The sequence below is a fragment of the Setaria viridis genome, chromosome 8, assembly GCF_005286985.2.
Source record: "Setaria viridis chromosome 8, Setaria_viridis_v4.0, whole genome shotgun sequence".
NCBI classification, from domain to species: Eukaryota; Viridiplantae; Streptophyta; class Magnoliopsida; order Poales; family Poaceae; genus Setaria; species Setaria viridis.
In genome coordinates, this window is record NC_048270.2 from 26,096,957 (window position 1) to 26,119,720 (window position 22,764).

The window sequence follows — 22,764 nt, forward strand, 5'->3', positions numbered from 1 at the left end:
CTATATGAGCGACAAGGCGCGAGTCGTAGTCACGGGTGAGAAGAGATGGTCCTAATCCTGTCCAGTGTACGAATCTGCCTTGTGACGTTGAAGTTATTACCAATCCTTGGGCTGGACCAGTTAATGGTATCTCTGGCGGATAAACCGAGTCGGAGTCGACGTCTTCATCGTGCCCGAGTTCAAGTTGGATCTGAGTAAGAAAACCTTGGTGAAATTCGGCTGCGTTGCGGAGTCCATGCGGGAACCGCTTTGAAGTCGAAACCGACTTGGGAATTGACGGGGACCGACTAGTCCGAAGCGAAGTCGAGTTCGACGCATAGTCAAACTCGAAATTTTCAACTTTGAAATCTTGGTTTTTTCTGGTCAGATCTTCTGCTTTCTTCTCCTGAGCATTAACGATCTGGCGCTGGAACGAACCCGAGTCATCGGCGATGCAAAGCCAGGATCCGAAAATGAAGGTGGCGCCTGCTTCGATGAAGAAGAGGGGCTTGATGATGACCATTCTCATTGAGTTCGCGCTAAGAAACTCAACGAGTTCCCTTACCTGGCGCGGCAGCTGTCGGTGTTTTAGACCAGCAACCAGCCTAGGGGGTACCCTAGGTGGTCTTTTGTGCGGTAAGAGTTGTCGAGAATGAAGGAATCAATGGTGATGCAAGGAACACGATTTAAATAGGTTCGGGCTGCTAGATTGCGTAATACCCTACGTCCTGTGTGTTGGTTTGTATTGATCTTGGATGAACTGGAGTTGTTCGTGTTTGAGGGGGGTTCTGCCCGCCCTTATATACACGGGTGGGCAGAGTTACAAGTCCGAGTCCTAGTCGAGTACAATTACAGAGTTCTACTCGGTAAGGCCCGAGTAGTTTTCCATATGCATACTTGACTAGTCCGAGTGGGATACGCCTATCCCTTGTCCTAATCATATCCGAGTACGCCCCTTAGTGGGCCATCCAAGGTCTACTCGTGGGCTTGGGGTGCATGCCCGACAGCCGGTGCGATTAGTTTTAGAAAGGACTATTCACCCCCCCTCTAGTTCGCCATCTCGACCGTTGAATTGGTATTGGAGCCGAGGTCTCTCATTTGTGGTCTTCACCGACCCGAGAGGATGGTGACTTATGGGCTAGATGTTGAGTGCCTATACATTTTTGACGGCACACACTTTGCACGATGGAAAATTTGGATGATTAATAATTTTAAGTTTATTTGCCCTCAAATGTGGTTGATCGTAGATGTGGGTTTTTCTCATGCGTTGGATAAAAAGAACGCAACTCAAGCGCAAATGAAATGCATACATCTCGATTGCCAAGCTACTAGCATTTTTTTATCAATCTATGAAAGATAACATATTTGATGAGATAATGGAGATGGAAACCGCCCATGAGATTTGGATTTATCTCAATGAAAAATATTGGACGGTCTCCAATGATGATGATAATGATGAGCCCAAGGAGGAGGCACATGAGGATGTTAAGCATATCGACAATACCATGATTGTGGAAGATTCCTCCACCTCATGGTCAAGTGATGATGATGATTGTCCTACCACAAGATCACTTGACAAGATTAATGTTAATGACTCAAGTGATGCAAATGAAGATTCTACCACAAGCTCACTTGATGATCATGTTGATGATTCATGCTCGAGCTATGAGAGTGATGTCTCTACAAGCTCTCCTACACCATCACATTGCTACATGTCACAAGGTGACACCAAGGTATCTAATACAAATTTGATTGATCTTGATTCATATCGGGAGCTTCTAGATAAATTTTGTAGCATGATCAAAGCTTTAGAAAATGAGATGGACAAAACCAAGAAATTGAAAAATGAAAACTCATTTCTAAAGAACACATGTGAACAACAAAAGTATCTACTTTATGTTACTACTTGTTCACATGAGGAGATAAAATTGGCTCATGAGGAACTTAGTGTTGCTCATGATAACTTGGTACAAGATCATGCTTTTCTCACTAACAAGCTTTCTAATATATAAACTAAAACTAAAACTAAAACTAGTGAGAGCTCATCACATGGGTCAAATGATCAATTACATAATATTGCTAACCCTTGTGATGTGGGGAAGAAGCATGTATCCACCTCTTGCTATGATTTATTATATATGCCATGTTCTTCACAAATAGATGCTTGTTCTACCTCTATGTCTTGTGAAACTAACATTTTGAAGGAGAACAATGAGCTCAAAAGAGAAGTGAAGAGTTTGAGCAATAAGTTGGAGAGGTGCTACAACTCCAAAGTCACCTTTGAGCACATGTTGAACATCCAAAGAAGCTATGGTGACAAAAGTGGCGTCAGTTTCAACAAGAGCAAGTGCAAGACAAAGAGGGAAAGAAAAATTGAAAATAAGAGGAAGAAGCAAGAACAAATGAAGTTAGCCCACTCCATGTGCTACCGGTGCCATAAAGCAGGACATCTTGCAAATGCATGCTCCAATAGAGAGAAGCTCAAGTTGAAGAAAGAAGAAGAGAGGCTAAAGCATATCAAGTGCTTCAAGTGCCTCACTTCGGGTCACCTCACCTCAATGTGCCCAACCAAGCAATTGGTGAAGCAACAAGAAGAGCCTCAACCAAAGCCACAAGTTGAGCAAGAAGAGAAGCTCCAAGATCAAATACAAGTCAACCATGAAGATGGTGGTGACATGGGGATGATAAATAAGAAGAAGACAAGGAGAGGTGGTAATGCAAGAGCAAGGCATCAAACTCCAAATCAAGATGCCAAGATGATGAGCAAAGATCAAGAGAAAAGAGATTTGGCTCACATCAAGTGATATGCATGTGAAGATATGGGACACTTTGCCTCGAGGTGTCCTACCAAGCTTGAGAAGAAGATTCAAGCAAAATTGAAGAGGCAAGGCAATGAGAAGCAACACATGAGCAAGGAAGAAAATGCTCAATCAAAGAGAGTTTGCTACTCATGCCGGGAAAGGGGACACATGGCAAATTCATATCCCCTAGGTAACAATTCTAAACCTATTTCAATTGATAATAATACTGTGCTTAGAAAGGATGGTAATGGCACCTCTTTGGTTGCTATTGCAAAACATCCTGCTACTCATACTAAGGCAATGCCTAAGTATGTTGCTCCTAACTTGAGAGGACCCAAACTAGTTTGGGTACCATCAAAAAGTAGATGATTGATTGTAGGTACAAACAGCATTGGAGGCTTGATTCAATTGAGTTCATATTGATCATCATATGATTAAGTCAAGTATTGAAGCCTAGTGAAATCCTATCCCAATGCCATGACAAGATTAGTGAAGTCCAATTGCTACAACATACAAGTGCTATAATTCAAGTTGTGGATGAACTATTGACTATAATTGAAGGCTTGAGTTGAAGCTTGCAAATTAATTGATCATGCTCAATCAAGGTATAATCAAATTCATTTGGGTGCATATGAGTTGATTGAATTGGATAAATATGCATATTTTGCTTGCTATGAGATGATTGAATGGATTAAATGCTTAAGTAATCAAGTTTGAGTTGGTTTGATTGGATAAATTCACAAGATGACCTTTAGTAAGTGGATTATTGGATACATGTCTTGTGTGGGTATTCAAATAAGTGAATCTCAGGTTTGATTCAATTTGAAGAAGAATAGCTCAAGTATTGAAATCTATCCAATACTGAAAATCTGAGCTAGCTGTGATCATAGCTATGTTTGAGTGATTAAATCTATTTGGATTGGCTTGAAATTTGGTATACATGCTCTACACTTATGGTATTAGTTTCTGTACAAAAATCATGATCATTGGACAAGTATTGATTCACTTTTGGAGCAGATCTTGTCAACACAAGTGCAGCAGTTTTCAGCATGTAGCAGTATGGAAAGATGTGAAATCTGGCAGCAACACAGAAGTTAAATGAAGCTCAAATTTTTAAAGCTGCTAGAAGACTTAGTGAGTCACATCTCCACCAAATTTTGTGGTCGTTGGATATGTAATTTGGGAGATATGAATTATTCTTTGAAGAATACAAAATCTGCCAGAAAAGTGACAATTATTGGATTGACCAAAAGTCACTTAGATTGAAAGGAATCATATATTTAAGTGATTGAGGTACCTATGTTTGGTTTTGGAATGAGCTAGAAGCATGAAAAGTGATGAGTACAAGGCCATTTGATTGATTGTATTTGGTACACATTTGGTACTCAAGCTAGCAAGACCAAGCTCAAGATGAAGATGGAGTTTAAGTTCTAGTGATAATTGGAGATCTTTTGATAGAAGAAATGGACTTAAACAAGTAGAAATAAAAGGACTTAAATAAGGATTCAAAGTTATTCATCAAATTAAGTTCAACATATGGATCAATCAAACAAAGTCATTTCAAGTGAATATCAAGCATGGTTCTTTAGAGAGAGGTCACTTCACCCTAGTGTAGGGACTTGCCGCCTTTTGTAGGTAAACCATGCATGTGGCTTGGATGGCTAAAATCAAAGTGGTGATCTAAAGGGACATTTGAGGTACTTGGTTGAAGAAATCAAGAGATTGGTCTAGAAAGCAAGCAACACCCAAAAGAGAACAAGTCATGAAATTACAAGTAGTGCATCTTTTAGTTCTCTCAAGCAAGCAATAATCAAAGTAAAAGCAAGCCAACCACAACTAAAAATAGTGCACTTGATCATTAGTGGTATTCAATTTACATGGGTGAAGAATGGAATTCAAATTGGTATCCATTGATCTTCACCAAGATATTAAATTAGACTTCACATTGCTATTGTGGAGCAAAATTGGAATCTAATGACTATCCTCTACTCCAACATAGCAAAGGTATCATTATATAGTGCATGATCATTTTCATCCCTTACTAGTATGCGGTTAGTGCATATAGTACATGCTTATAGGATCGTGCATTACAAATGAAAATTTTAGATTCATAGCCTACCACTATTACTTGAATGATTATATGATCTAGTGGTTAGTGTATGAGTTTGTTCATGAGCTAGTGAAGCCAAGTACTTGATCTATTTTGAATTGCAAATAAGTGACAACTACAACCTCTATAAGATAACCGCTTAATGCATGTGAAGAAGTTTAGAGAGGGTTTAAACTGGACTTGGAAGCTTAGTCAAATCAATCTAGTACAAGTCAACAAAAGAAGCTCATGAAGATGACAAATGTTCAAAGAAATGTTCACAAATGACAAATCCAACAAGTGGTTCCACATCATCACTAGTTTTGCATATGATATATCTAGTTCATCACCTCTCCATCATTGCTATCAATTGGTATCCTACCAATTGGTATCTTTCAAGTGGTATCTAGTATATCAAATGGTGGTTCCACAAGTGATCCTCAACCTTGAGTGATCATCAAATGAAGAAGGTTCCCTCAAAAGCTCAAGATTATCATGTGGTATAACACATTCTATGACAAAGGGGGATGTGCCCCACCTATTGGTACCAAGGTCAAAGATCCTACACATGGTGTCATTCCACCACATGTGGTAGTGTCCATCAAAAATGAAAGATTCAAGTCAACCATCTACACCCTAGCGCAACCCTTTTGGAAGATGATGCATACCTTTTGTGGAAATTGATGCCAAAGGGGGAGAAGTTGTGACAAAGATATTGAAAAATTGCAACGGGGGAGTATTGGTACAAAGATTGTTGCGATTTGGACATGGACATGGACCAAGAGGGAGCAAGTTTGGAGAATGGAAAAGGTTCAAAGATTCTTGGACAAGAGAAGCACACAAGTAGGGGGAGCAAGCTCATGAACTTGATTGTTGCATTTATATGAGCATATTCATGTGCTTGCTTGCATATTGCATAAGTCTTAATATTGATATGCATGCTTGTGTGGTGTATGCTAGTTATAGGACTTGAATGATGAAATGATAACTAGAATGCATAGGTTGGTGGCTATATATGTGCTCTCATTTGGTATCTAGAAACCTTGCTTATAATGTTGGTCCCACGGGGTTTCTAGTGTCTTTGATGTCTAGCTAACCATGGTGCTAAGGATGGACCTACATGTGCAACTCCAATTGGTATCATACTTCAAAGATTTATTCTATACACCTTAGCATCACTTAGTAGTGATTAAAACTCCCACAAACTTCATATATATGCATGTGTGCAAGCTTGAAACCAAACCATTTGAGCACACATGTAGGGGGAGCTATCACTACCAAATCAGGTTTTATGGTGCTTATCCAAATCCTAACATAGAGCTTAAATGTTGGATAAGTAGCATAAGATCCAAATCAAGTTAGCAATTTACACCTGTGTGAAGTGCTAGCTTGAAATAAGCTTCATTTCCATATCTTTGTAGAGTTGTCATCAATTACCAAAAAGGGGAGATTGAAAGATTCTTATTTGGTTTTGGTAATTGAGTGACAACCTAGATAACCTAATATGTGTTTATGTGAGAATACACAGGAAATTAGTCCACATGTACTTGAGTGATCGGCAAAATTCTTGAGTGAAAGGCAAAACTCTTGTGTGATCAGCAAAGCTCTTGTGTGGTCGGCAAAGCTCTTGTGTGATCGGCAAGGCACTAGAGTGATCGGCAAGGCACTAGAGTGATCAGCAAGAAACTAGAGTAATCGGCAAGAAACTAGAGTAATCGACAAGACACTAGAGTGATCGGCATGTGGTCGGCCAAGCCTAGGTGTGATCGGCAGAGATATTGGAGTGGTTGGCTATGATGGTCATGGTGATGGAGGTGACCAAAAGAGATGATCAAGTGCTACAACTTGAAATGAAGAAAGAGAAAAACAAAAAGGAGCTCATTGCATATGAGAGATGACATGGAGTCATGTGACTAGGTGGAGAAGATCAAGATGAGGCTTGGCTTGATAGACCAGTTGCAAGTGTGAAGGGCAAGTCGAAGGCTTTGAAGTGTTTGACCGCGTGGCGGGAGGCTTGAGAAAATACTTGGTGCTGATGGACCAAAGCAACGATGAAGAGCAAGTGAGGTCAAGATTGATGAACCAATAAGGTCACATGATGATATGAAGAGGATCATATCATTTGTGATAGTGTTGGTGCATGTGTTGCATCAACATTGGAGGAGATGAAATGGAATGCGCAAGCCAAAGGTATAACTTGTAGGGAATTTCATTTCACCGGACATAGGTGTGTAGAGAAGTTTATGACCAGGTTTAGGATAGATGGCTGTACTATCAAGAGGGGCAAACTTGTTTGGATATCAGTCATCTAGTGCCACTCGAGTGATCTAACTTTGTGGTGTTGCTAGGATCGAGTGGTGTGGTGAGTGAAAGTGAAAAAACCTTTGAAAATGTTTGTGAAAATGCTTACTCACTCACAGATATGGTGGCACACTTGTGGAGTTGGCACATTTGCTAAGGTGTTGAAGAAATGAAGGAGAGATGTTCACTGGGGAGTATCGGCCGCTAGTGCAGTGTCCACCGGACGCTAAGCGTTAGCGTCCGGTGGCTAACCCTAGCCTCGGGTGTGCTCACTATGAGCACCGGATGCTGGAGAAGAGTGCACCAGATGCAACAGTGGCACTATTCACCAAGAGGCCGTGCAAACTCAGATGCATCGGACGCTGGGTAGCATCCGGTGATTGTTGACCGGACACATCCGATGTGAATTCAGAGGCTCTGGGAGCTCTCTGTGTTGCATCGGACGCTAAGTGGCATAGAGTCCAATGTGACATCGGACGCTGAGAATCTGGCACATGCGGAGTCGACCGTTGAGCACCAACGGCTCTCTTCAAACAGCTAGTACACGTGGCGGCATCAGGAGCATCGAACGCTGGGCTTAGCATCCAATGGGTTGGACCGTTGCATCTGATGGTGCGCAGTGTGCCCAATGAAGGGGTATAATGGCTCTATTCCTTTGGGGGCTATATAACCAAGCAATGGCTGGCCTTGGGATGCTAGCTAAGCACCCTGGAGCCTTGGTGGCTTGTGTAGGTGTGCTTGGGAGCCCTCTAACTCACTTGTGCTTGCTAGTGTGCGATTCAGCAGTGAAATGAGTGATCTCTAGTGTGTTGCTTTGTGAGATTGCATCGAGTGGCACTAGGTGTTCGTCTTGCAAGCTGGTGGTGCTAGTTACTTTTGGAGGTTGCCACCTCCTAGACGGCTTGATGGCTTGTGGCTCTGTCGAAGCATGCAAGAAGTTTGTGCGTGGCCACATAGAAGGCTTGTGAGGGGTATTGTGCTCACCCCGCAGGGATCGTGAAGAGCAACTCTAGTAGAGCGTGTCATTGAGCTACCCTCACTTGTGGGTAGGTTCTTGTGGCGCCCAACGTGTGGGCTATGTTTGTGGGAACACCTATTAGCGGCCGAACCACCAAGTGAGCGGTCGACACAATGGGGACTAGCTTGTTGGCAAACAAGTGAACCTCAGGAGAAAAATCACCGTGTCAACCTTGTCATCATCTTCTCGGTGGTTTGCAATTTCCATTCACTAGTTTGTATTTACTTATTCTTACTTGTGCTAGTGAGTAGTTGTTGCTCTTGTAATTAGTTAGCTTGTGTAGCTTGCTAGTTACCTTTTTGCTTGTGTAGCATAGAAGTAGCTTTGCTTAGTTTTTGTAACTAAGTAACTGAGCTCTCTAATTTGGCTTGTGTAGCCTTGTTATTGAGCATTGCTAGTGAGCTTAGGCTTCGTGTGCTTTGCATCACTAGTTTGTGTAGAAGCTCCCCGGTTTGCTTAAAGTACTAGTTGCTTAGGTTTGTGTGACCTTGCAACCCAGACTTGTTTAGGTGAGATTCCTAGCCTAGCACCTTAGTAGCATAATTAGTATAACTATTTAGGTGCTTGAAGTTAAAGATAGAGGGGTGTAGTCTTGGATAGTTTAAATTCTGCATTTGTTTCGGTTAGCCGTTGCGATTAGTTTTAGAAAGGACTATTCAACCCCTCCCCCCTCTAGTCTGTGATCTCAATCCTTCACTGCTTGGTGTCTATGGAACGAAAGGAATGATGTCATCTTTGATGGAAAGGGGCCTAGTGTATCCTCTTGGAAGTACAGCTTCAAGTAAGAAATTTTAGTTGATCTACGCAGAATCAAGCCTGCTTTTCACTTGGCTATTAGGTAGTGGCTCGATTGTTTGTAATTTTCCTTTTTGTTTTGTTTTTTTCCTTTGGTAGTTCTTGGTTAACGTTTGGTTAACCTTTGAACCTTTTGGATCCTCTAGATCCATCTCTATTTTAATATAAACGCCGCCGGGGGGATTTTTGTGGCGGAACCCCCCAAATTACCCTGACTAAAATGCACTTAAGTCGCCTGACACACGATCATGCACCAGAGCTCGAAGCATGGTATGGAGCACAATAGACCCTAAACACCCCTTTCCTGAATAAAACTTGCAAGAAACTAGTTTGAAAAATTCGTAAGTTCATTAAGGATAAATTTAGTACGAGAAGCCCTAGGGGAATTTTTGGGATATTTAAGGTCGCTAGTAACTATTGGTTATTTATACTGACTTCCAGCACTTTTCACCCACGTTTATCATACGTGTGCAGAGTTCCGCATCGCGAGTATGCGAAGCGTGATAGGATTTGATTCCAACGAGCCTATCATCAGGGTTGTTTTTGCCCACATTTATTATACGTGCACAAGATTCCGCATCACGAGTATGCGAAGGGTTATAGGGTTCTATTCAAAAGGACCTATTTCCACGGTTGTTGCGCTGTCCATGCAGCGTTAAACGTATGGGTGCCATTTCTATAGTGAATGGTAATGTTTGTGGACACTTTCATGATGTGCTGGTACGAAAGGTTCAGGTTGAAATCTTCTGCAGGTACACTAACCACGATTGCGTAAGTTAACGATGGATAGAAAATTTTGACTAGATATTATAGTGAGAGCCGTAAATGTTGCCTTGCCACCGGCACTAACCACGTAAGTCCAGAAACTTTTTGGCAATTATTTTTGTTGTGAGGACAAATAGGACATGCATGCATCATGATTATTGCTTTGTGCATAAACATGCTCCTCTCATCCTTGTTCAAAAAAATAATTAACTTGTTGCAACCTGTACAGTACGTCTCCTCTCTGTATGTCCTGCATGCTTGTGCTCTCTAGTTGTGTGATCTTGTTGATGACATCTTGAATGCCAGAAAAATATAGCTTGAACCTATTTAAGTTGTTTTAAGCATGTTCTGCTTGCTAGGATTATGTATGCTATTCTTCTTGCTCAAAAAAAAATTCTGAAACTTCTGCAGTAGCCTATTGGATGTACCTTAGCTATTGTAATTTTGTAGGTATGCAGAATTCTGTTTGAATGCAGTAATTCAATTTTCTTGCTTGTTACCAATTAACTAGAGTAGTTTTTAATCTGTTCCTATGGCTTGCTTATGTGATGGTGTGTCTATGTAATCGTGTTTTCATGTTGCACATGCCTGAAACTAGTTGCTAAATGTAAGTTAAAAACTTACCTTCTTTACTGAAGAAGAGATATACACCTACTCATCAAAAGAAAATAGAAGATAACAACACCTTGCCACCATGTTTTGCATGTTTATGTGTGGTTGTGTTGCCATAGATAAATGCTTAGGTTGTGTGAGCTTGGTGCTTAGTATTAGTCACTTAAGCTAGTTAGATTGAGTTTCTCAAATGCTTGCTTAAGACCGTGACATAGGTGTGGATGTGTTGTTTTTAGGTGATACCCTGGTTGTCAACCTTTATCCTCGGTGAGCGTATGAGTTGTTGTTGTTGTGCTTGTTTGCAAAAAATCATATCCAAAATCCTTGTTTCGATCTTTCTGTTGCTATCCAAAATATGATCTGGTGTAAGGTTGATCCCGCTTTCTATCTTGGCCTTGTACTCTTTTTCTCGTAAAGCCTGTCATTGCTTTACCAACTAAATCTTAGGTTAATCGTAATATGTTAATCTCTTTGGTGGACAAAAGATATGCCTTGAATTAAAGCAAGAATCCCATGTTCAATTGTCTTTAGCGGTAAATCTATGTTTTCTCTCATGCTATCCTTCTTTTGTTGGACCACGCCCTTATCGATATCTACTCTTGTGTTGTATCTCTATCTTGTACCATCTCCTTGTTGACTCCATACCTTGTAGCTATCCTTGCTTGCTATTATTCCTGCATGTTCTGCTTGTCTATGCAAGATCTATCTGTGACATGTGGGATTTCTTGTTGGTGGTATGCTTAGTAATGGTATCTTGATTAATGACTAATGGTGCCGCAACGAAACCGAGAGCCTCCTGTGGGTGCACACACAAGGCTGTGCTGCTCGGCACGTGTTGGTATCGATATTTCTAGTCATGATCCATTGCAGAACTACACCGATGTGTTATCTTCACGTGAGTTCTTCCTTGGTTATCTCTCCATCTCTAATTGGAAGATCCTTATGTCAGACCAAAGGTAGTAGAGTTTCCTTCTGAAGATGCAAAGAAGTGGCAACTTAAAAGATGAAAACCGATCTTGCACATGTGTTCGTCTAAAAGCTCGTACGTGCTAAGGGTCATCTAGCTACCTCGTTCAACAACATTGGTCTTGTTGAGTTCTTTTGAGTTGTGTATTTTTGTTTGCTACAGAAAATCTCTATGGGACAGTCGTGTAAAATCTCTTAAACAAAATACCGGTAAAATTTGGTAAGAATTGGCCAAGTAGGTTTTGAGATATATTCAGATTAGTAACCCCCTGTTTGCTGAGAAAACAGTTTGCACATCTGCTGGGATTTTAATTTTTTGACCATCTTAAGGACATTTTATGATAGGCACACTTAAACCAAAGTTGTTAATCACTGAACATAGTACATTGTGGTGAAATTTCAGTGGAATTGGATCAATGGTTTAAGAGATATAATCTGTTCATTCCTGCACTGTCTCTGAAAATCCCAGAATAAAATCCTCTGTGGGAATTATAGTTTATCACCTACCTAGGTCTTGTCTCAGCTAAAACCTTGAATACCAAACTTGTTGGAAACCATCTAAAGAACCTTCTGGTAAAATATCAAAGGTTTTGGATAAATGGTTTGGGAGTTACGGTCGGTTTTGCACTGCACTATTTCTGAAAATTCCAGGATGTACCACCTGGTAAAGGTCTGAGTAGAACACCTGGTTAGAAGCTGTTTTGGCTCCACCTTTGAATACCAAACTTGTCACTAATTACCTAAAGCACCTTCTGGTAAAATTTTAAAAGTTTTTTTTCTAAGAAGTCTGAGAGTAATGGTCCGATCAGTGAGGCATGGTTACAAACGGTTTCAGACTACACCACAATGGAAAGATCTAATCCTATGGCCTTCCTAGAGGCCGTTTAAGCTGATGTTTTAAATAACAAACTTGTGAACAAATACCTAAGGAACCTTTTTATAGAATTTCATGATTTGTGGATGAGTAACTTAAGATTTATAGTAGTTGAAAGAACATGATATGACTGTTAGTGTTCAGTTTCATTAAGTTGGTTGTTTGCTGAAATTGTATTGTGAACCCAATGTATTGCTTAGAACGATGTGAGGAAGTGTTATGATGCATCCATGCATTGCACACATCTTAAGGTACCTAAAAGAAAATCATGATAAAATGGCATTCCAACTCTTGATTTTCGCTATTTGGATGTCCAGCTCTGAGCCAAGCTCAAGTAATCTGCTTGCTGTCCAAGAATTGACTATGCCATCTTTATAACTCTCAACACTTGGTGCATGTGTTCTCCTCAAGTATTTCCAATCCTGATCCTTTTTATACTTGATCTTTCTCTCACCGCTAGACCTTTCTCACTTGAGCCACATATGAACACTCTATATAATGACCTCCGAAATCCTATCAATTGGTTCAAGACTGCTGAGAAAAAAAACTCCATGGTTGGATCTGATTAATGATAAGCTGTCAGGGGTTTTGTTTCTAAATTCCTTGCTATTCCTCCATTTTCCACCTTCCATTTCATCACCAAATCTCGGGACGAGATTCTGTTAAAGGGGGGTAGGCCACAGCCCTAGTAATTAAGCAACTAAATTAGGGAATCACTGAAGTGATTAAGAAGAAAATCAAAGCTAACTCCAAATTGCTGAGAGTTAAGGTCCAAAAACTCCCTCCTGTTGAGACTCACTTGTGAAACAAATAAAAATAAATTTTATATAAGAACTTAAATCTTGACCAATATACTAGTGGTAGCCTTTTCAGGTTGAACACCTTCCATTCACAGCACTTCTTCTAATTTTGAGCAGAGGATCAGCCAAATTTCAAATCCGATTCCAAAATAGCTTTGGCCGATGCTCTACCAAAGATCCCACCATCCAACTTCCAAGCCCATCGAGTTTATCATAAGTGGCCTTTATGAAACTTATAGAACATACTTTGTTCTCGAACCTTCACTTTTGGAGATTCAACTGCCTAATTCAAATTGCTGAGAAAACACATGTTATACATGACACCTTCACCACGACACGCATCACGAGCATCATCATGCATATTTAAACCCCAAGAACATCTTTTTGTGCATAGTTGGCCGTCATAAGCATCATTTGTGCATAAATGAATGTTTTGACCATGCATTGTTAAGTGCCCAGAAATTCATCTTTTATTGGTGAAAAATCAAATTTGTGAATGAACCCTAATTTCTTCCATACAAATATGCTCCAAAATATTTTATTTAAATACTAGACACCATTTAATGATTTTAAAATATTTTTACCAAATTTTTTAGAGATCTTTTCTTGTGCCAAAAATTCATTTAAAGTTTAACTTTAGCTGTTTTGTTTTGATGATTGTGTGCAAACCATAAAATATTTTGGGTTAATTCTTATGGCATTGCATTCTTGGTGATTTTATCTTTCCAATGAGTATTTTTGGCAAATTTTTGGATACCGATAGCTAGGTCGTTTAAGGGGTCAAAGTTGGCATGTTTTATTTCTCCGTGGGCCCATGCGTTAGCACTTCTTCTCCTTCCTCACGTCACCAAACGCATGCCGTTGGCCTACAGGGGCCGAGCTCCACCTGGCCGGTGCCCATGGGGGCTTCCCTCCCCTCCAATCCTTGTGCACGGGGGTGAGTCACCTCGCCCGTGCTTATCCTCTCAGCTCCCCTCCTATTTAAAGACCGGTTCCCCTCTCCTTCATCCACCATTACAGACCACAAACTCCATTGTTCCCTATTCTTTGCCAGCCAAATTCATCACCGTGGTGAGCTCCCGGCTCGATTCCTCGCAGCCATGGCACCTACTCGACGTCCCGCATCCGTTTTGCCCCTTCCCGAGCTCTCTCCCTCACCGTGCGCAGCTCCCCACGGTGGGCACCTCCATCCGCCGGTTTGGTACCTCTAGGAGGGCGCCGTTCCTCTCCTCGCTGCCTACCTACCCCTGCTGGTGAGCCTCTGGTCCCAAGGTGCCGCCCCTCTCCCCCCCCCCCATGCCGCCCCTTCTCTTTCCTCCACCTTCGGTCCAAGGGCATGGCCGGCCTAGACGTTTTTGTACCGTGTGTGTGATCTGTTGTGCGTGGGGGGTCTCATTGGAGAAGAAGAAGGAAGTGTAGGGGGTTATGGGTGAAATCCAGGGACTTTTACGCGATTAACCCGTAGACATGGGGGATAGATTGAAAGTTTGCCTCAGTTTTCTTTATTTTCCTAGATCTAAAAAGGCTACAACTTTGGAAATTCTTAGTAAATTGTAGAAAAATCATAAAATAGAAAATGAAGATGTTTTGGAATCCTTGTGAGAATAACTATTCAGTAGAGTTATAATATGATATGTGTTAGTAGAAATTTTCTGATGTTTTTATTTATCCTTGCAAAGTGCTTTTAGAAATCCTTTTAAGTTGGTCGGATGCATATTTTGAGTTATAGAAGTCCAAAATTTGTGATTCTAGTTGTGTTAGTCTTGTGATGATACCCTATAGCTAAGAAAAATATTAAACATTCTAGTTGGGTACTGTTTTTATCATGTTTTGATTTAATCTTGATAAATAGGCAATTTTTAGCTTGTTTTGCTTGTCATTTTCATATCTAAAGTTGTGGTGCTCCAATTGCTGTGAAATTTTTATGTTAGGCTACTGATTCTATATGTGTGCTGTGGTAAAAATGTCATATTCATTAATGCAGTAAAATTGACTTATTGATTTAACTTGTTTATTGCTTCATAAATGGTTTTAAATAAGTTATAACTTATATGTATGTGTAAAAAAGGGAAATGTGGTTCCACTACCTTGTATGATGTTGTTCTATCATAATAACATATTATATGGCTATGTGTTTATAGAAAATGATGATCTTTAGAATTATCTTGCTTTTACATGCTTTCTTGCAAGAGCAATTTATCTTTTTCATAGCAATTAAATTATAAAACCTGAGCATGTGAAATTTGTACAGTAGCCTTGTTTTGATAACATCTATCATCCATAAAAATCTTAGGTCCAAATGAGATGTTTGACACATCACCTATAATTAATATATATGTTTACTATATAATTGGATAATGAAAGTTTGCTAGTAGATGCATATACTTAAGTCATGTGAAGCTTTTAATAGTTGTTTTTAAGAGGTACATATGATGCTAAGTTATGATAAGCAGTGGTTAAGCTTTGAATATAACTCATATGTATGCTCTCATGTTAATATAACAACTGCTTATATAAGTTCTTCACCTTTGCTTTAATTCTTGCTTAAGGTTTTTAGGGTGTTCCATGTTACCTAAAACTAATGCTAATTAACTATATCCATAGTAGTTGTGAGCTATGTGTTTAACTTATGCATGTGTTACCTTGTTAAAAAAACTAAATGAAGAACCTTGTTGTATGTGTGCTGAAATGGCTGCTAGTGCAGTTCTGTTGTGGCAATATTTTCGTGATGCAAAATGATATTTTCTGTAAATATGGTGAATACAAAAGTTGTAGGTAACTTCATAATATATCTTGTGTTAAATTTTCATGACCATAAGCCTGATGGTTTAGGAGCGATAGATTTTATAAGTTCATTGTCAGGTTTTGCATGCTCTCTGTACAGGTCCAAATGATTGTGTTGTTTGACTTAGCTAAGCTTTGAATCATATCTTGGAGATAATATAATAAGTGTAGTGATTTTCATGAGCCTTCAAAATTGTTAAAGGTCACCCCTTTTGGCAGTCTAAATCTCCAGTTATGAGCTTGTGAAGTGGAATGATAGAATCTGTCCTAATCTAGACAGAGATATCTTCTTTGTGATGTTTGACCTAGTTAACTTTGGATTTAGCTTGTGATGTTTATAACAAAGTTGTGCATGGTTTGTTAATCTTTCTAAAAATTCTAGAACCACCTTGTTGTGAAAACTAGAACTCAACTTATTGCTATCTGAAGTTGCATGTCAGTTTTCTGTCCTTGTTTGTACAGATCTGCTTATTGGTGTGTTTTCACCTTGTTATTTGTTGAATCAGCTTTTGGTGTTGATAAAAAAGTTTTAGATAATTTCCTTAAATTTACAGAAAGTCTATGGTCACCTTTGTCAGATGGTTATATCTCTAGTTATAGCTAAAACGGGTGACTACTTTGCTGCTGTCCAGATTCTGTGCATGTGCTTAAGTTATTAGCTTTAACTTGATGTTGCTTTGTGTGCTGGCTCGTTAGCTCATATCACTATTACAGTTAAATTGATCTACCTGAGGATCTTATAAATGTGTTATATAATATTGGTCAAGCACTTAACTAATAAATGGTCATGTATGCATGTTGCTACAAAATAATCTTGCTGCATAGCTTGCTAGAACCTTAGTGATGTTGGTGTGTGACTTGCTTGTGCATGAGTAGTTTAAAAACAAATATAATATACTTTGATCACCTTCAACTTACTACTTGTGTGATGCTCTTATGTATGCCATGTTGATAAGCACCATCACCCTAGTTCTTGTATGATGCTAGGCTTAATTAGCTCTTGATTGTTAATTGCTTGCAATAGCTTGACTTAAGTTCACTTGTATGCCATGCCTAGTGTACTTGCTATCCCTCTATGATAGGTTGTGTAGTTTATAGTTAAATAACTCTAAGTGCCTATGTCTTCCATGATCTTATATTTGCCTTGAATGCTTTTTGTGTGATGCATCTCATTTTACCGTTCTTCATATTCATGTTCTTGCATCTTGCATCTCATCTAGACACGCTAGATAAACCACGTGAAGGATGTGATGATGGAACCGAACCCGAAGACAGTGTATGGTGGACCTATCCCGAAGATGGAAGGACTAAGCAAGTGCCGAGATAGGAGATGCTCACTAAGCGAGTGTCGTCTAACAAACACTAACCTAGTGTGGATTTCAGGCAAGCCCCGGAGCATATCCTAGTTTTCTAAACTTCTGCAATGATTTATGTTGATAATGATTGTGCATTTAAGTTACTAGGCGTTGTCTGAAACGTTAGATGCATGAACTTAGTACCCTTTTGATCTGAACACTAGCATGATAAGTCATGTAGATGCAATGCTTAATAGGACACGGTAAAATTCGAGTGATTTCCTGTCACTCGCGAGTTATAGGAGTTGTTTGTTTACCTATGTTACAACCATAAGGACGACTAGCGGGGCAGGGTCTTGTGAACTGTTTTGGTGGTCGGTGGATTGTCCCATTTGTCTAAATGAAAATGGACTAAGGTTGAAACGTGTCGGTGTTTGTGATCAAGTGTTTGAAAGTACTAATCTCATACCTAGTATGGGATGGGGAAGTCTAGTACCTGATTGAACTGGGGCATGGCTTATACTCCTGTTGTCCCTGGAACAAGGTTCGTATGGTGCATCATGTGGGTGCAAGTGCGGTCACAGTACGGCAAGAGGCCGGGACTGTGGAGCATTGCATGCCAAGGGAAGTTTGGCCCTGACACGTGCATGGGGATCGATGGGGATGGCTGACAAGTAAAGCGACCCTTCGTGGTGCACGGATGTCGTGGGATTAGGTTCGCCATGCATGGTTAAATTCGAATCGATTCATCTGCCTCTCATAGTTTGGGACTGCTTGATCGCTATTCCGCACTGAGTAAAGATGGAATATGATGATGTTAATCTTGATACTTGTCTTTTAAATCGCTTGGAAACAATGCTTGCTTAGTATAAGCTGCTAATTTAGACTGGTTAATGAACTTAGAATCTAAGCTAAAATATTGAAAGTAAGGATCAACTTTAGTCGCTTTTGGCAAAAATAAACCCACCGTCAAAAAGCCTTGCATGTCTAGGAGTCGATGGAGTAGTAACCACCTAACGGGTAAGCCTTGTTGAGTATTAGTATACTCAGCCTTGCTTGTGGCTTTTTTTTTCAGGTGTGGTTGCTGGTGTTGTCTTGTTTGGGACCCGTCCTCGATCGGCAAGGATAGGAATCATTGATATCATGGTCGGCTTCACCATGGTATTGTGTATCGCCATGTAACTTCCGCTTGTTTTATTTCTTCATTGTTTACAACCTTGCAAGCTCTGCCTGAATTTCAAAAACTCTAATGTAATAAAATGTTGAACTATGTTAATATGATGAGAATGTTGTAATCTCTGTATCCACTCATGTTCGTGTGAGCAATGCTTCTCGATCCTGAGTAAGTGGTTTATCGGATGAAATTTGACAGACGACCAAGTTGGCTTGATTAAAGTGCATGGTCGCGTGTCAGGCAACTTAAGTGCATTTTAGTCAGGTTAATTTGGACGGTTCCGCCACAATTTTCCCCACAGTTTCAGTTCAAAAAAATAGAGAAGCTCGCGCAAACCAAGAGGTCATGGGTGGGCTGTGAGTGGTGGTGGCCCTTCATGGGTATAAACATTTTTCTGCCATTTCGCTTAAAATGCGTTTTTGAAATTATTATCACCACAGGTTTGGGCCCCGAACTGACGGTGAAAATGATTAGTAGAATTATGTTGCTACTTATTTTCACCGCCGACTTTTCACCACCCCACCCCAAAAGCAGCGATGATGGAGGTTTTTGAACCGACGGCAATGATGGATTTGTAGTAGTGCAGGCTACATTGTTCAATTCAGTTCTAGCTGTAACAGAATTATAAGAATTATGTAGCTATTTATTCCCACGTTGCTACTAGAGCTGGGGGAGAGCAACTTAAATAGGAAAGTCCCCTCCATTCCGTTAAGCCATTTGTGTAGAGAATAGGGACACCATACGCATGTACTCGCTCGCCCTACCGGCTTGGCTTACCAAGGTGAAGGCAGGGGGGGGGGCACTTGCATGAACGGTCTACCAAAATCCGGTCTATGGACTTGTGTGAGCACACGACCTACTTTTGTGACTTTGTTTTGTGGTGTTTTGGCCCACCATGTAAGAAATGGAAACCTAATCGATTTTACCCTATCTTGCTGCCTCAGAATCACTTCATAATCACGATTTAGGGTTTGCCTCTTCTCTCTACAACATCGCCGCAAAGTCTCTACTCCATCCCGTTCATCAGCATGCAATGGCATCTGAGAGGTCAAGTCTCCAAAACCCTTCGTGCCCTTGTGATCCTTCATCGGTAGCGAGCGGATGCGATTTGTGGGAAGAACTCTGTGCGACCGCTCTAGATCTCAACCAAGACTTGTCTTCCCAGTCATCTTGGCATCGTGACATTCTCAACTGCTGCAGCACCGTATCGTCAAGATGGCTTCAACATGTGCTTGTATTCGGTTTTTGGTCACTTGCATAAGACCCTCTTTTTCGTTCTTTATTTCTTTTACTATTTTCTCTATTTAACTTGGTTACTTTGTTCTTAATGTTATCAATGCACTCATTAAGGGGGAGGTTAAGAGACCAATGCTGATCAACCCTGTGTGATGAGTAATTGACAAGCTAAGGAACAATCTCACGAATGTAATGGTCATTATGGTGGATCCTAACCATGGCTTGTGTTGTGTTTAACAATGCATATGTTAATATGTCTTTGAATTTGAAGCAGGTTGATTAGTTGACGTGGTGGAGACGTGGGTGATCCATACTATACATGAAACAAAGTGGAAAAGGTACTATCTACTTGGCTACATTGTGCAAGGGCTTGTTGTTGGTCGTTTGAGTGCAAAGCAGAGCAAGTTGTAGCTTTGTCTGAGGGCCCAAGATGGGCGAGAAGTTGGACCCATGGGGATCCACATCCCTCACATCAAGAGCGCAAGAATCATGAAGTGATGATTAAGACGATGTATACCAACTCAAAGTGGGTGGCCTTTTGAAGTCAAGAAGTGGGCACTAAAGGCTATGAATGAGGGCACACGTGTCTAGCATCCGAAAAGATCAACGGTTTCCTGATTTCTCCTTAAAACCGGGGCGGACGATGGTGTGGCGATATACCCCTAGGGTACCCAAAGCTGGGCCGGCTGTCATACCCTAAAATTTCTATTTTGGGTTGTGAATAGATACACTAAATATATTCAAATGATTTCATTATTTCTAATAAAATTTACCAACCTTTTTTATTGTCAACAATTTAGATAGAGAAATTTGAAAATTTCTAATTTTAAATTAATTGTTGTGGGTTGTTGCATTCATGTTGCCTTGCATGGTGTTTTGTTTGAAAAATAAATTCAAACTGTTTTAAATACGATTAGTTTTCCTTTGGTCCAAATCGAGTGTATCAATCTCAATCAATTCTTTACCCTTTGTTTAGCCAACCCAATTTTCAGATAATCACTCTTTTAATCCCTTCTTAATTAGTTATGTACCTGTGCCGCTTCTTTTCTATTAATAAATATTTTTGCACTAGCCGAGCTGACCTTGATCTCTTTCTCCCTGGACGATCCAAGTCTTTTACTTTTCTTATACTTACCTACACCCAAATAATCAAGCTATAGCAACCATGGGCGCCTGCTGCTAGTGCTGCACGCCAGTACATCTTCCGCAAGCACTGATGCCCACTATCTAGCAAAAACGGAACCTCCACTCACTTGTCGTTCAATTCGTACAACCAGAGGTACTAATCATCTTCCCTAGAGGCACTAACGCAAGCTCCACTAAAGCCAGCTGTTTATCTCTCCGCTTGACCCTTCTGCTCCCTGTCCACGCCTATATAAACAGAGTCTCGCTCATTCCAACACCCTTACACAGAACCTCGCCTTCCACTCCGTCTAGTGCCACCACAAGGTCACCGTGAACCTCCGTGAAGAAGCTGTCCCTGTCACTGCATTCTGTTCGCACGGGAGCAAACGATCGCCAAGGAAGACCCTGCACCGCGTCCTGTCTCGTTCTGCGCCAAGACCAGAGCAAGATGCATGGAAGCTTTTGCCAGCACTGCCTCAGGTAGTCGCAGCAGAGCGACGACTACGGTAGTATCTCATCGTAGGTGTTTCGTAAACTATTTTTAGGACTGATGTATTGTTTTTATTTCTTTTCGTATTGCTTGCATGTCTCGGTTCGGTTGGATGCTTGTTGTGGCTAGAAGACGAGCGTTGGGTGAACTCTAGGGAGTAAGAATTCGAGATTCTTAGCAGTGAACCATTGGAGGCAAGTGTCCTTACCATAACCAGAACCTAATTTATTTTATTTTAATTATAATAGTTAGAGCATTAGTTGCATGTCGAGTCATTAATTTGAATCCCATGTTAGGGTTTACTAGAACTTCAATATCTTCCTTGAAGACAGGATTTGGTTTGGTAGTATCATGCTTAGCTTGTTGTCTAAGTTGGGTTGGGTTAATAAAAGCAATTTTATATAATCTGGAGATGAAATTGAGGAGGTTGGAAACCTCGTGATAATAATGGGATGGAGAATCTGAGCAGGACGAAAGAGTGGTATGATGATTCGATGGTTTTGATTTGATTTTCTGGGTTGTTGCTAGATTCCTACCTCAAATTTCAAGGATCGGTTCTCAAAGCCTGTAACTCGGCTTAACAGTGCAACCACGAGATGCTGACAAAATAGGAGTACTAGCTTTGTAAAGACCTTGTAGCGTGACCTCGGCTAATCACCTAAGGAAGTGTTAGGCGTAATGGGAAACACGACTTGTAGGTAAAAGTGTCCAACCTCTGTATGGTGTAAACTGATATATCAGCCGTGCTCACGGTCAAGAGCGGCTTGGACTTCTTCGGGATTAGTGGAGCTCGAGATGGTTGGCTGATGGTGGTTTGCTCGGATGGATTTCTGAGGTTTCGTTTGTTGTCAGCTCGGATGGATTTCTGAGGATGGGTTGTTCTCAAGGAGAAGGTGAAATCTAGTAAATAGGTGCTAAGGACTTAGGACAAAAATTAAAGACTATGTTGCTTGAGCGCGTGTTAACCCAAAAACCCTCCTATTCAAGCCTTATGTCATAATTTTACTACACTTGCGTAGTACAATTCGTTGTACTCACCCCTCGTTTGTCCCCCTCCTATCCCCCCTCCGACGAGTTGAGTTCACCAAAGATGACGACTTCGATCCAGATGCTTCGTTCTAGGCTGGTGTGCCCTCGTTCAGCTGCATGTGGAGATGAAGACCCGTTCTGCTAAAGACCATGATTTATATATGTACTTTTTCCTAGACCCCGGGTCATTTTGTAATCCAGTCTATCGATTATGTAATAACATTTGCTATGATTCACTATTGGAGTATCGCATGTGTGAGTTAACTGATCCTAGCATACATGTGATTGGCTTTCAATTTTGGTTATAAAATCGGGTGTGACACCAGCCTTGTCCCTGCTAGATGTGGGCATAATAGATGGTTCTAGAAGGTGGCCCATAGTACAGGATAGTGTGGACAGCAAGACATCCTGATCTATGCAGCTCAGGATAGAAACTAACCAAACAAGATAAGGAAACCTTATTGTTGTAATCTAAGCTGGACTCTCATGTCTCGGGTCTGACTGAGACTTTGTAACCTACCTACAACCCTGCCCCAAGACTATATAAGGCGGTCAGGGACCCCTTCAAACGGATCTCATAACTATGGTGCTATACACACCATGCAATACAATCCAACTGGATACAAGACGT

General features: G+C 40.7%; 2 long non-coding RNA genes across 2 annotated transcripts; both read left to right on the plus strand.

The window, feature by feature from the left end:
- The first annotated feature begins 13,897 nt into the window (after window positions 1-13,897).
- Window positions 13,898-18,382, plus strand: LOC140220164 (uncharacterized). Its single transcript, XR_011896281.1, has 3 exons — window positions 13,898-14,253; window positions 17,005-17,167; window positions 18,155-18,382. It is a non-coding gene; the product is annotated as an uncharacterized lncRNA (long non-coding RNA).
- Window positions 18,383-20,910: 2,528 nt separating this feature from the next.
- LOC117833907 (uncharacterized) lies at window positions 20,911-22,372 on the plus strand. The gene is made up of 2 exons (XR_004635590.2): window positions 20,911-21,094; window positions 21,234-22,372. It is a non-coding gene; the product is annotated as an uncharacterized lncRNA (long non-coding RNA).
- The last annotated feature ends 392 nt before the right edge of the window (window positions 22,373-22,764 follow it).